The sequence below is a fragment of the Pleurodeles waltl genome, chromosome 9, assembly GCF_031143425.1.
Source record: "Pleurodeles waltl isolate 20211129_DDA chromosome 9, aPleWal1.hap1.20221129, whole genome shotgun sequence".
Classification (NCBI taxonomy): Eukaryota; Metazoa; Chordata; class Amphibia; order Caudata; family Salamandridae; genus Pleurodeles; species Pleurodeles waltl.
The window spans coordinates 97,102,148-97,115,180 of NC_090448.1; positions in this window are offsets into that span (position 1 = coordinate 97,102,148).

Here is a 13,033-nt window from a genome sequence, read left to right on the forward strand (position 1 = left end):
ACCCAAATTCCGGGGTCTGGTGGGACTACTCTACTCTAACCCAACGGCTCATGTCCAAGTAAACAGAGTGGTCTCAGATACATTCCCCATCGGCCGTGGCACTAGGCAGGGTTGTCCACTATCCCCCCTGCTCTTTGCACTAACGATAGAACCCCTGGCAAAACTATTGTGAGAAGACCCTCTGATAGAGGGCTGGCCTTGGCCTATGTGCCCGGAGGACGGGGTAGCGCTATACGCGGACGATGTCCTGTTGTACATCTCTAACCCGGCCAAGAGTGGCCCTCGAATTTTGCAAATTCTAGATCTCTTCTCAGAGGCCTCAGGACTGACTCTAAACCCCAATAAATCCCTGCTGGTTCCCCTCCACCAATCTCGAGACTGTGTGGACTGGCAGCAAAACATACCTGTGCGGAGGAATAGCTTCAAATACCTGGGGATACATGTCTCAACGCTCCCTGAATTAACATGGGAGCTCAACATCACACCATTAACCAAAATAATCAAAAATGATCTCCAACGGTGGAAGGACCTTCCCCTCAACCTACTTGGAAGAATCGCACTCTATAAGATGATGGTTCTTCCCAGGCTTCTCTATCTCCTCCAAAACTTCCCACACCCTATCCCCATGAAATGGTTCAAGGAAATGGACTCGCTAGCGCGCCAGTTCTTATGGAGTGGCACCCGGCCCCGACTGGCGCTTAAAACTTGCCAGAGAGACGTTTATGAAGGGGGTCTGGGAATGTCCAATATTCATTACTACCACCTTGCGATGCAGTTGCTAGTGATCAATGACTGGATGGGGGGGGATGGACAGACTCAGCGTACTGGCTGGAACTCCAGACACTGAGTTATCCTAGGATCTTTGATGCCCTATATGGCGGCCCGATCTCGCGTGGGGTCCCGGAGGTGACCAGGGTGGTACTGCAGGGATGGCGGACGGCCCAGAAGGTATCAGGATAGTGGGGGCACCTTACCCAACAGACCCCACTATGGCATGGGACACACTTAAGAGAGGTAGCGGGTCTGGAAGGATTCCAGAAATGGGATAACATAGGTATCTCCACACTGGGGGATGTATGGGAGGGCTCACACATGCATTCCTTTGAAGGCCTCCAGGAAACCTTTTCGCTAAACAAGACGCAATTCCATAAGTATCTCCAGGTCCACCACGCCCTACAGGCGCAGATCCAGACAGGGGACATCATTCCCGAGAGTAGCCCTTTGGAGAGGAGGGCATTGATGGGGAATCTGGGTAAGGGAGGCGTCTCCCAGATATATCGCACACTAATCACCACCACTGCCTGTTCCCTGGAGGGACTTTGTAGGAAATGGGAGGGGTGGGTGGGTCCTGTGGAAGAGGTGGACTGGAATGAAGCATTGGCAGCTCCTCACACCTTAACGATGACGACTCGTCTCCGACTAATTCAGACTTACTATCTCCACGCGGCCTACCTTACACCCGCCAAACTGCACAAGGCGGGTCTCCGACTCACAGCTGACTGCCCCCGTTGTACGAGTCCAGACGCCGACTTCTTCCACATGGTATGGACATGTCCAGCTATTAGGACCTATTGGGGGGCTATCTCGCGAGAGATCTCAACGGCCTTGCGGGTAGATACGGAGTTGACTCCATTGACTTTCCTGCTGGGGATCATGGAAGACTCTGGACTGAGAAGAGCAGAGCGAACCTTCCCTAGGGGTGGCGTGCCTGGTAGCCAAAAGAGAAATTATGACGGACTGGAAAGCCAATAAAGCACCGGCTCTGACCAAATGGAGACGGGGGTGGATTGGTGTGCCCAATGTGAAAAGCTAGTATACGAGGCTAGAGGTTGTCCTGAAAAGTACAATAAGGTCTGGGGGAAGTGGGAAGCCACAACAGCTTGCCCCCCCCCCCACAAACTGACATACCAAGAGGGTGAGCCGGATCACATACCCCCGCCCTCCTCTCCCCCCTCTAACGGGATGAGGTACTTACGAGATATGCCACCGTAGAGATGCACAATCTACTCGCACAAGGTGTTGTCTGGGACACTGGGATTGACCACTGTTTGGTGCCTGTTGGCGCCTTGTTTTCTATATGTATAACTGTTTTATTTGTTTTATCTTACTGCAAAATCAATAAAATTTCTTTATAAAAAATAAAAAAATAAAATTACTCAATTTAATAGTACTGTACTGTATTCACCGACCTCTGTAGTATGGAAAACTGTGTGGATCTTGCATGGATTTAAACGTGTGACTTCCAGATCACCACAGATATCAGCAGTGAGTGTTTAACTTACATAACATAGCAAGCATAACATAAACATGAAACTATGCACACAGAGTAACATACCTACATACTACCTTGGGGGAGACTAGCATGCGAAGGAGCCCCAAAGCGCAAAGATCTTCTAGCGTTTATACATATCAACCACCTGATGTAGCCAATCATACCCTCACACCAAATAAAATATAGTGGTTGACGGCTTGGTTGGTTGTATAGCTCTTTATCCTGCTCCAAGGCCACCTCAAAGCACTAGAGTAGAGCAGAAAATAGGGGAAAGAGAGAGTGAATAAGAAAAGTGTCTCCGGAATGGAAAGGAATGATTTACAGTTAATTAATATATATGAATACACAATTTTAGGCATGTGGATGGCAAAGAGGAACCTGGGAAGGAAAACAGGCTGCATGCCGGGACAGGAGGGAGTAAGAGAAAGTGAGAAGTAACTGGGGTCGTCAAACACTGTGAGGGACCAGGTCCTGGAAGAGGTTTAGTACCGATGGCTCTGCCTTGAAAAACCTATTTGTGGTCAACAGAAGGGGGGGCGGTGCCACCAGCCTTTCCAGATATCTAAAAGCCTGAGAGTCAAATCAACTCCAGCCTTCAGATGCCACTCACAACTGGTATCAGTGATCATCTCCTGCTATACCCACCAAATGTTTGTGATCCACAGAATTCCTCCTTGCTTTTCATCTGAAGGATGCTGCTGCTGGGCTAACACTGCACTTGTTTGTGCACACATGGATTATTGTAATCTTATTTGAGCATCGAAAAAAATCCAAAGATTCCTGCCACTAAAACAACTCCATGGACTCCCTATTCATTTCAGAACCTCCTTAAAGGTACTATGAGTTGTTTGTCACATCTTACCTGACGGCTCACATTGTTTAATCTCCTCATGTGTTAGCAGACGAATCCCTCCTTTCAATAAGTACTGTTTAGGGGTCGCTTATTTTCGGTTCTGGCTCTCACTTTGTGTAACTTTTCCAAGTTCGCTGTCCACATCACATCTCTGTATTACTGGAGTGTTTTTTCTCGTCCACTCTTTTGATATCTCGACTGTCCTAGCACTAGGAGAGCCAAGGTTGAGCGAGCACTCTACACACATCACTGACATACCTACAAGGAAAATAGACAATCATTGGCAACGTAATTAGTTCTCGCTTACGCAAGATCTATTTGGTGTGTCAATGTGTTTTTTTTAGCCATCTTGCAGAGCCGCGTGGGCATGCCACATGGCTTGAAGTTAAGAAAAAAAGTTTTGACTGCGCCACATACCTTTTTTTTAAGCCATGTTGCACTGCAGCCGTTTTTTGGAGGGAGTCTGTGGGAGGTGGGGGGAAAGCACCAGATGGGTACAGCCACATGGAGAAGGGATGCGTGGGAGAGGAAAGATGAAATGGTATTGCAATCACAGAGCAAGAAAGCTCCTGATTAGGTTAAATCAATCTGTGCTTGGTCCATGCCCACAGAAAGGAACGGAAGAGACACTTGGGCCGTGTTGGCTAATTAATAAGCAGCAATGAAGAGTATATATATATATATATATATATATATGTTTCTTTTTATTTTTTACTTGAAAAACTAAAGGTTACAGGGACGTTATAGTTAGGTTCTGAATTTACTTGCGCAAAAGCTGAAAAATTCAGCAGTTAGAGTTAGAGTTATTTCAAGTAACTATAACTCAGGGCCTAATGTAACCCAACACCAGAGCTAGGGGGTCAGGGTGTGCCTGCCCTGGCCCCTTTTCTTTTTTATAATCTTTTTTTTCAGAGACTCGGCTCAAGCCAAGTCCCAAGATGGTTGCCAACACTTTCTGGTTGAAGTGTTGCCTACATGGGGAGTATTTGTAAACCCTTCGCACCCTTCGCACCTCCATGTATCTATATTTCTTTTTTTTTCAATATTTCAAAAACTACTGAACGGCTTTAATCCAAATGCCAAAAAGCTCCCTATTCCTGGGTCGAAAGCTACCTTCCAGCCAAATTTGGTATAATTCCATTCAGTGGTTCGGGCATTATAATGGGAAACACACTTTTTTGATCCCTCTTTTTCTCGGCCCCCACTTGGCCGATCGCCTTAGAACTTCCCATGTACAACCACCATTCTCCAGAACACTTTTTTTTCAGAACATTTGTGTAGATTCATCAAATGGCGCCAAAGATATAGGCATGTCAAAAAATGCTTTTTCAATAGAAACATACATGGTCCTAACTATAACTACCTACTGGTGACTGCCTGTAGGTAATATATATATATATATATATATATATATATATATATATATATATATATATATATATATATGTATATATATATCCTCAAACAAAGGTGGTCTAGTTGCTGGGCAATAAATGCAAAGTATGTCAAATTGCAAGAAACAGCAAAACCTATATGGATTATAGTGGTAAAACATATAATTATATACATATTCGACAAAGAATCACGTGTGAGAGCCAATATGGTTTGAGATACATTGGGAGCACAATCTGTCTATTAAAGAAAAGGATTTTGGAACATACCAGAGCCATTACTAATCAAGATATGAGTTACACAATGGCAAAACATTTTTCAAAATCACACACCAATGATTGGAGATCGTTATGATTCATGGGCATAGCGCACATGAAAAAGAGTGAGAGAGGAGGGGACAGAATCAAAAAGTTAAGACAAATGGAGAGTAAACTTATTATTCAGCTTCGCACAAAGATGCCTTATGGGTTGAACATGGACGGAGAATTACATGTGCATTTGTGATAAAGCAACATGGACTAATACACGGCAATAATGATGCAGGATGGCTATTGATTTTCAATCACTAAAAATTACCAAACTATGACATGTTTTGTTAAAGAATGATAGATATTAAGCTAGAGAGAATTGATATTCATCAATATATATGTAAAATAGAATTACTTAAGTGAGAAAAAAGATAATCACTGTTTTAAGTATATGAATGAATGAAGTCAACACATCTCACAATTTTATGATCACTGTAGATTTATAGGAATGTCTTGACCAATATAATATAGTAACAGCAGTCCGATATTAATTGTTTAAATATATATATATGGAAGATGCTGAAAGGTCGACATTAACATACATGCCTGGTTTGGATAATTATAGTGGAGAAACTAATTAGGAATTAATCAGTAGCAGATGCAATCACGAATTAGAAAGGAAAAGTATCACACAAAAGAACAAACATAAAGAGTACCACACATTGAAACTTATATTTTCTTTTTACTTTCATTTTACTTTCATTTTTTAAGAGAATATAAAATGTATAAAAATATTTTATTTTTAATTGGGAACCACGTTGTCCATAATGCACTGAGAATGATGTATCACTAGGGGGTATAAATGGCAAAAGGGAAAAGGGACTCACTTACTGTGAACAAGACTCCAGAGCGAGTTGAAACGCGTTGGTGGTTGTTATTTGGAATAAACATGCACTATTGATACCTCGTCGAGTGCAGTGAATACTTTTTGTGATTTATATATATATATATATATATATATATATATATATATATATATATATATATATATATATATATATATACAAAAACAAACAGTTGCAAGCAACTTCACCACCGCACTCCAGGAGGAAGTTATTTATTTTTATTGCAGTCAAGATTAAATCACCATCCTTCACCACCAACGCATTTCGACCTCATGGTCTTGATCACAGACCAGGAGGTCGAAACGCATCTGTGTCAGAAGAGTGGGATTACCAGAAAAAGTTTTACTATATAAGATAGCACATATCATCACAACCAGTGTGTAGCCAAATTGCCTTCCCAGTCATAATGTAAGAGAGTCATCCTGTTTGCATATACAACCAAATTTGACTTACTGAAAATGTTGGTGCCTGACCCTGCTGGTACCCTGGATCTGCTAACCAGGTCTACGGCCACTACTCTCAATAAAAGGCATATGAAGAAGTTGCACAAGTACTGTCAACAACAGACTCCTGTAAGTCCTTAGTAGAAATTAGGACAGGGACATTTTGACTGTCCTCTGTATGGAATATGTGATGGCATGTGCAGAGCCAATCTCCAGAGGCAAACTGCCAATGTGTCCCCTGATGCCAAGCCCCTGAATGGGGGGAACATGAGCAAATTACACCATTCACATATCCCTTCACATGTATTTTCACGACAGTTGCCTGCACTGGTGACAATGGGGATTGTAACCTCCCCCCATTACCTGACAGCCTGCTGTCTGCACTATGGGACACAGCACATATTGGCAGACGTCTGTGCTGTCCTAGATGTGGGTGTGTGGCCCACATCCCATGGCAAGTCCTTGGCATCCCTGGGGGTAAACTAAGCAATGGATTCAGTTGCCAACATACAGTTGGCACGTGGGGCAACCCTTCAGAGGTGTAGTGTCAGCAAAACATAGGAAATGTGCCCTATGTGTGGTCTGATCCCTGAAATGCATGTACTTTCACCCATGTACAGTTAAAAACATACATTGGACACATGGAAAGAGAGGAGGGTGGCAAACACAACTATTCACAGGCAACACAGCAATCCATATGACTATAAAAATAAATTCCACATGACACCATACATTTATACACATATTTCAGTCATTGTGTCAACAAAATCGATGCATTGTCCCAATGTGTGTTTCTTAACCCATTGCATATGCCAAAAATGATGCATCCCATTTGACACATCGGAACTTCCTCATGGTGCTTTGTCATGCATTCTAAAAAATCCACATGTTGGTGTGTAGCATAAAAAAAGTGCATTGGCTCAAAACGTGATGCATTAGCCCAGGAATTGATGTAATGGATCAACCATGCTTCAAACCAGGAACTGTAAAGTTACTTTCACTTTCTCTGACACTCATAGTCTTTGTGTCTGTGCTTGGGAGAGGTTGTGTGGTGCTGATTGTAGAGTTAGGAATGCTGTTTATTGAGTCTTCTGTGCTATCTGCTGTCCATGTTGTGTCCCTGACATCTGTCTTGTCCTTCGTATTTGTATTTTGTGTTGCAAATTACTGTGTATTGTCGGGTGTTTGTCTTTGGGGTGGATTCATCTGTTGGGATAGTTGGGGGTAGTTTGGGTTTTCTTTTTTAATTCGGTTAATTGTGTGTGTGGGTTGGGACATGTTGGAGAAGGGAAGGGGCCATGGCATAAGTGTGGAGGGTTTCATATGGCTGGTCACCGACTACCTCCCGAATATGGTGGCGATGGGCGGGCGTGTGATCCTGGGCTACGGGACGGGGGCATGAAAGCTGTGGTGGGGGAAGGTCCGCTTCCACATGAAGTGGATCTTTAAGTTGGAGCAGACAACCCACCAACTGAAGCACTGATGGGCAGACATCATCTCAAGGGAATGTGACTTCCTGGATTACTTCAGGATAGAGGTAGGTGGAACTGTTCATAAGTTCACAATCTATGTGAGTAATTCCTGTATCGCATTTACAAGTAAATGTCTGCTGCCCATAGGGCCTCCATTACTAAGTTCAGACAGAGGGCAGGGCTGCAAGTCATGTTGGTGCACCAATCAACATCCCTGACAAGTGCAGTAATGTGCTGTATGATGAGTACCAATGCAGGCACCCTTTTTTTATGTTGCAAGGGCACATGGTTGACAGGCACAAGTGTACATGTGCATGAAGGGACACCTTCCTGTCCAAACACATCTATCAATGGTGTTGTCCTTTGTATACGTGTGCTGTAGATAGCAGGAAAACATGGATAAATAAGGTATTCCATTCCCCTAGGGCCACTGCGATACTCCCCTTGAGATGAAGTATGACTCTGATGCATTCCCAGTCTTGTACCCATGGCCAAGCATACTTTGCCACATGAACTCACCAAAGATGTTGCTCTGGTGGTGCAGGATGAAACTTGGGCTGATAACTGTGGCCCATTCAGTCACGGCTCACAGCGCTTAAAAGGGGCGGGTGGGTGTGGCGCGATGGGGAGAGGAAGGGGGAACAGGGGGAGGAGGGGAGCGGGGGGTACATTAAATTATTTTAAAAAACAAAATTAAAAACTTACATGATCTGCCGAATCGCGACACTCTCCTTTCCATCACTGCAGGCACAGGCTCCAAGCCTGACCTGCGCCAGTCCAGATGCTGCCCAAAGCAGCATCAGGATTGGCTGGGAGCGCTCAGCCAGGGTGCTCCCAGGCACACTGGGAGCCTGTGCAGGCTCTCTCCAGCCCGGCAACTCAGCCAACTGCGCATGTGTGTTTGGCAGGCCCAAGACGGCCAGCCAAACACACATACACTCCCACTCAGTGCACGTCACCCCCGTGACCCAGCCCCTTTCAGAACGAAAGGATAATAAACATGGTTTATTATCCTTTCATTCTGAAAGGTTTGCAGGTTCTGCTGCTGGCCGGGGGCGACGCCCCTCCACCCTTATGGAGGAGCCGCCCCTGGGCCCATTGTGTCAGTGGTTGATATATGTCAGGGCTCAAAAGCCATCACACCCCAAAAAGGTCATTTCAGAGATAATGCATTATATAAAGGATTACAAAAACTGGGCTGCCATGCCCCCACACTGAGCAGTGTCCCTAGCATACCTGTCAGACACTTTCCTGTTAGCACAATGGTGCACATGCCACCAGATGTGCTATGGGAAGCCTGAGGAAATGTGCACAACTCCTATATTTGGCTGGCTGCCAGGGCATATGTCAACACGTGCCACCCTGGGAGATGTCACTTAGCCCTGGATATCCAAATTTGAAACACTTCAGTGGATCAATTCTCACTTAGATGAGGCATGATGTATGTGACTGACTATAGCCATAAAATGTTGAATGTCACACACCTGATAATGTCACACACGGTTGTATACCTGAAATGAAAATGTAGTGGTTTGAGGATGTAGAAAACATGTATGTTTGTTGTCTTTGACCATGCAGCAATGACATCTAACAATGTCTGTTAAAGGAGGGAACAAGGATGTCTTCTGTTGTATGTTGCATAGGCATGTACATGTGATGACAAGAGTGAGGCAGGAGTATTGCTAGTCACGGCTGAGTGTGTTTTGTGAGTCTTGTGGGTGCAGAGTGCCACTACACTTAGCTAGCCTTAAAAAAACTTGGGGTAGTTAGTAATTTGAAAGCCTCACACTATGTACCTGAGACATGTATATATGGTACCATCACATATGTGTACATAATAGCCTGGCCTACCAATGTGTATCACTGAGACATGCCCAATAGCCCATTTGAGTTGTCACAACCATAAGGCTATAATTGTCATTTGAAAGTCATGTGTAATGTGCATATTTGACCACAGTGCTCATTGGTCAACATTCACAGTGCTCTGTCTCATGTTATATCTTGCAGGACGACCCGAGTCATACAGGAGAGGTTTAAAGCTTCTTTGACCCCGATGCTACCAGTGAGTGTCATCCTCTTTGTGTAATGGCTAGTGGCAGGATTGTGTATGATGTTGTATACTGTGTGTAATGCCATGTACAAAGTGCATGTATACAGAGTGAAACTCCGTAGGCTAAACATGTATGGACAGTAAGGTGGAGGTTGGGTCCAGGATGTGCCTTTGCATCTGACTAATGTAAAGGTGGTTCCAATGTAACTGAGGACCCGCATAAATGACCACAATGTCAGGATCTGTGAACATATGTGGTTGTGGCATCATACCTGAACATGGCAGGGCACTGTATACCTGAGTAAAGCTTTTCATATGCACAGATAGGCTGTTGTTACTCATGGTGCAATCTGTGTCTGATATGTCTGGCTAGTCCACACATGGCGTTTGAGTAAAAACACAGTGATGACAGTAAGAACATGTGCCAGAAGTACAGGGTCCTACACATCTATACAGGGTGACAATATGTGGTTCACATAACCTATTCTTGCTGTTTGTGCAACAGGAACATCACAGTAAATCATCTACAGGCCCGAGGACTGTGTGAATAAGATCAGTAGGACAATGGTCAACATACCACACTTGGATGTGCAGTTCATTTGTCCATTCATGTGGTGTGATGCCCCATACGCTATGTTGTGCATGACAACATTGCTATCACTAGCCATCTTCAAAGATCTGGAAATATGTGTTAGACTAGAGGGATGTCCGTACAGCTGTACCAATATGACATGCTAATACCAAATTCAGATTCAGACAGTGCTGGCCCAGATAGTCTACAGGATGGAATGCAAACAGGTACATACAATGAACAGCATTAGCCATTGTTGTTCCAAGACGCCTTTGTAGATGAGATGCAGGGCATGCATGCACCCATCTATTAAATGGCTCTGCTGTGTGCTGGTGTCCAGCAAGGAGACATGAATTGTGTGCCCATATGTACAGGCAATGGACTGCATAGTGGCACATATACAGTTACTCAGGGAGTATGCTACAAATCATGGCATTGCCCACCGTATATGTACGAGTGGATATGGGAGTAGTTTTATGTATTTCTTTGTGATGTGAGTAAGCTATCCACCCTCCATTCTTACATATGATACCTGGCACATGTATATTCCATGTAGCAATGTGTGCTGATATGTGTCCTTGCCATATCAGGCACATAATGTTGTGAGATATGGCATCCAACTTACAATCCTTGCTCAGATGACTTTGCTAAATGCCAATGGATCCAAAGACAATGGAGTATGCAGAAGGGACACTGATGAGCAATGTAACATGATGAGTGTGCCGTACCATGATAACAAAACAGCATTTTTCATAACCATAGTCAATGATGACATGGTCATTCAAAGATGTCCCCAGACGGGGCATTGCTATTGTGTAACATTCGCTTGACCTTGATATCTTGACCATATTCAATGTGGAGATGATGGATATTGGGCAGATGTCTATTCACTTTGCCCTCCAAGATGTTATTGTGATATGTATCATGTGACGTCTGTGGTCAGTGTTTACATGGAATGCTTAATGTTCATTTGCACAATGAACCTTTGTATGACATATATTCCTCCTATTTACTGAGGCAACATGACCCCATCCCTGAAGAGGAATTTTGTAAAAAGGACTGACCACTATTGCCACATTCGCCATGTGCAAAAGGCATTCAAGAAGGTGGGAAAGACTTATGACCGAGAGAGATCATCAAGGTCCTAAAGTGCCGATCCCCAAGGGCCTCCGGCCATGGAACCAGCCACCTCCACCCACCATGGAAAGGGCTGGTCTCGGGCCACAGGCAGGGGTGGGCCTGCAGGGATAGGTCCGTCCACCACCACCACAACTGCCCCATCCACACCACAGGTCCCATCACAAGTACTTTGGGCTGAATTTGAGCAGGAATTTTGGACTGAAATAGCAGACATGAAGCTACGCCAGTCAAACCTGGAGCACAAGCATGACCAGGTGCTCATCATGCTCCAGGAGATCAAGGTCACTGTGATCAAGAAATGAGGAGGAAGATGGCCCAAACAAACACTTATCTCCCTTCTTCTTGTATATAGTTTTTTATTGTTGAGGTTTTAGATAGTTCGTGTTAGGTGAGTTAGTGTAGTGTAGGGTGGTTTCTGAAGTAGTTTTTATTAGAGGTGGGTACTTTATTTGGGGTTTCTTATTATTGGGTGTTATGGGGGGGTGTTTTAGATCTGTGTACTTCTCAGAAAAATAAATTAAAACTAATTTCTAGAAAATACAAACAAATATATCTTTGTTTAGGCCTAGATGTTTAGTTAGTTTATGTATAGCTGTAGGTACTGTTGTCCTTGTCTACAGATGTGTTTTAAGGGAGGTAGGGGGTTGATGTTTATCATGTAGCGTTAAATGTATAGGGTAAGTTAAGATAAGTAAAGTTAGTTGTAGTTATAAAGTATTTTAAGGTAGTGTAAGATAGGTAAGGATAGTTAGGTTAGGTAGTTTAGGTAGTTTTTAGTGTAAGATTAATAGTTTTATAAAATGTTTTTTGTTTCATACATTATGGCCTCCATCATGATTTACTGTCTGCACAGGTTATGTTCGAAACATGCATTTGGCTTTGCAAGCAGTATTTGGAAACGTGTGACAAGGTGTATACCTGATGGGCAATTACATGTCAGGTTGGCAATGGAATCTCATCCGGTAACTACAAATATCATTTAGCAATGTGACTGACAATATGGATGTGAATGGATACACATCCCATAACAGGTATTCATGTGCCTTTGCTCTGTGTTCATAAGTCATGGGACATGCATTTGTGGAATGTTGTTGTCACTGCACTCACCCTAAATCATAGAGTGTTACTCACTCACTTATGCCTGCCCCTCACAGACTTAAAATAGCATTATTTAGTTGTCACATCAATGTGAGATTTTTGCTACTGTCCTTGCTTAGACCAGATATTTGTGGTATCAGTTACATCAGCTGTCACAATGACTGCATGATACCTGTTACTTTAAATGCTTAGGAACCTCTAAAACAGTTTTCTCATCAATGTACATATCATATTCTTCAAGTATGTTCACTCAGTCTGAGTGGCTTTGTCTCAGACTGCAATCCACACATATCCCTTTGGTAAGAATTCTGTGTATTTGTTTCACACAATGCAACATGTTCATGTTGTCCCTGCTTCAGACACACAAACAACACCAAGATTGTAGTAAGTGATTTTATTGACATGCGTTAATGTACATGCAATACTGATGTACATCGATGAGGCAACAACCCCAACAGATATATTTAGCCATTAGATGTCCAGACAGAGTCCATGGGGGTGAACATGTCATGGGACATGTGTAGGACAAGATTGCTTTAGTGTGGAGGAGGACCACATTGCCATTAGGGAAGATTGGCCACAATGACAG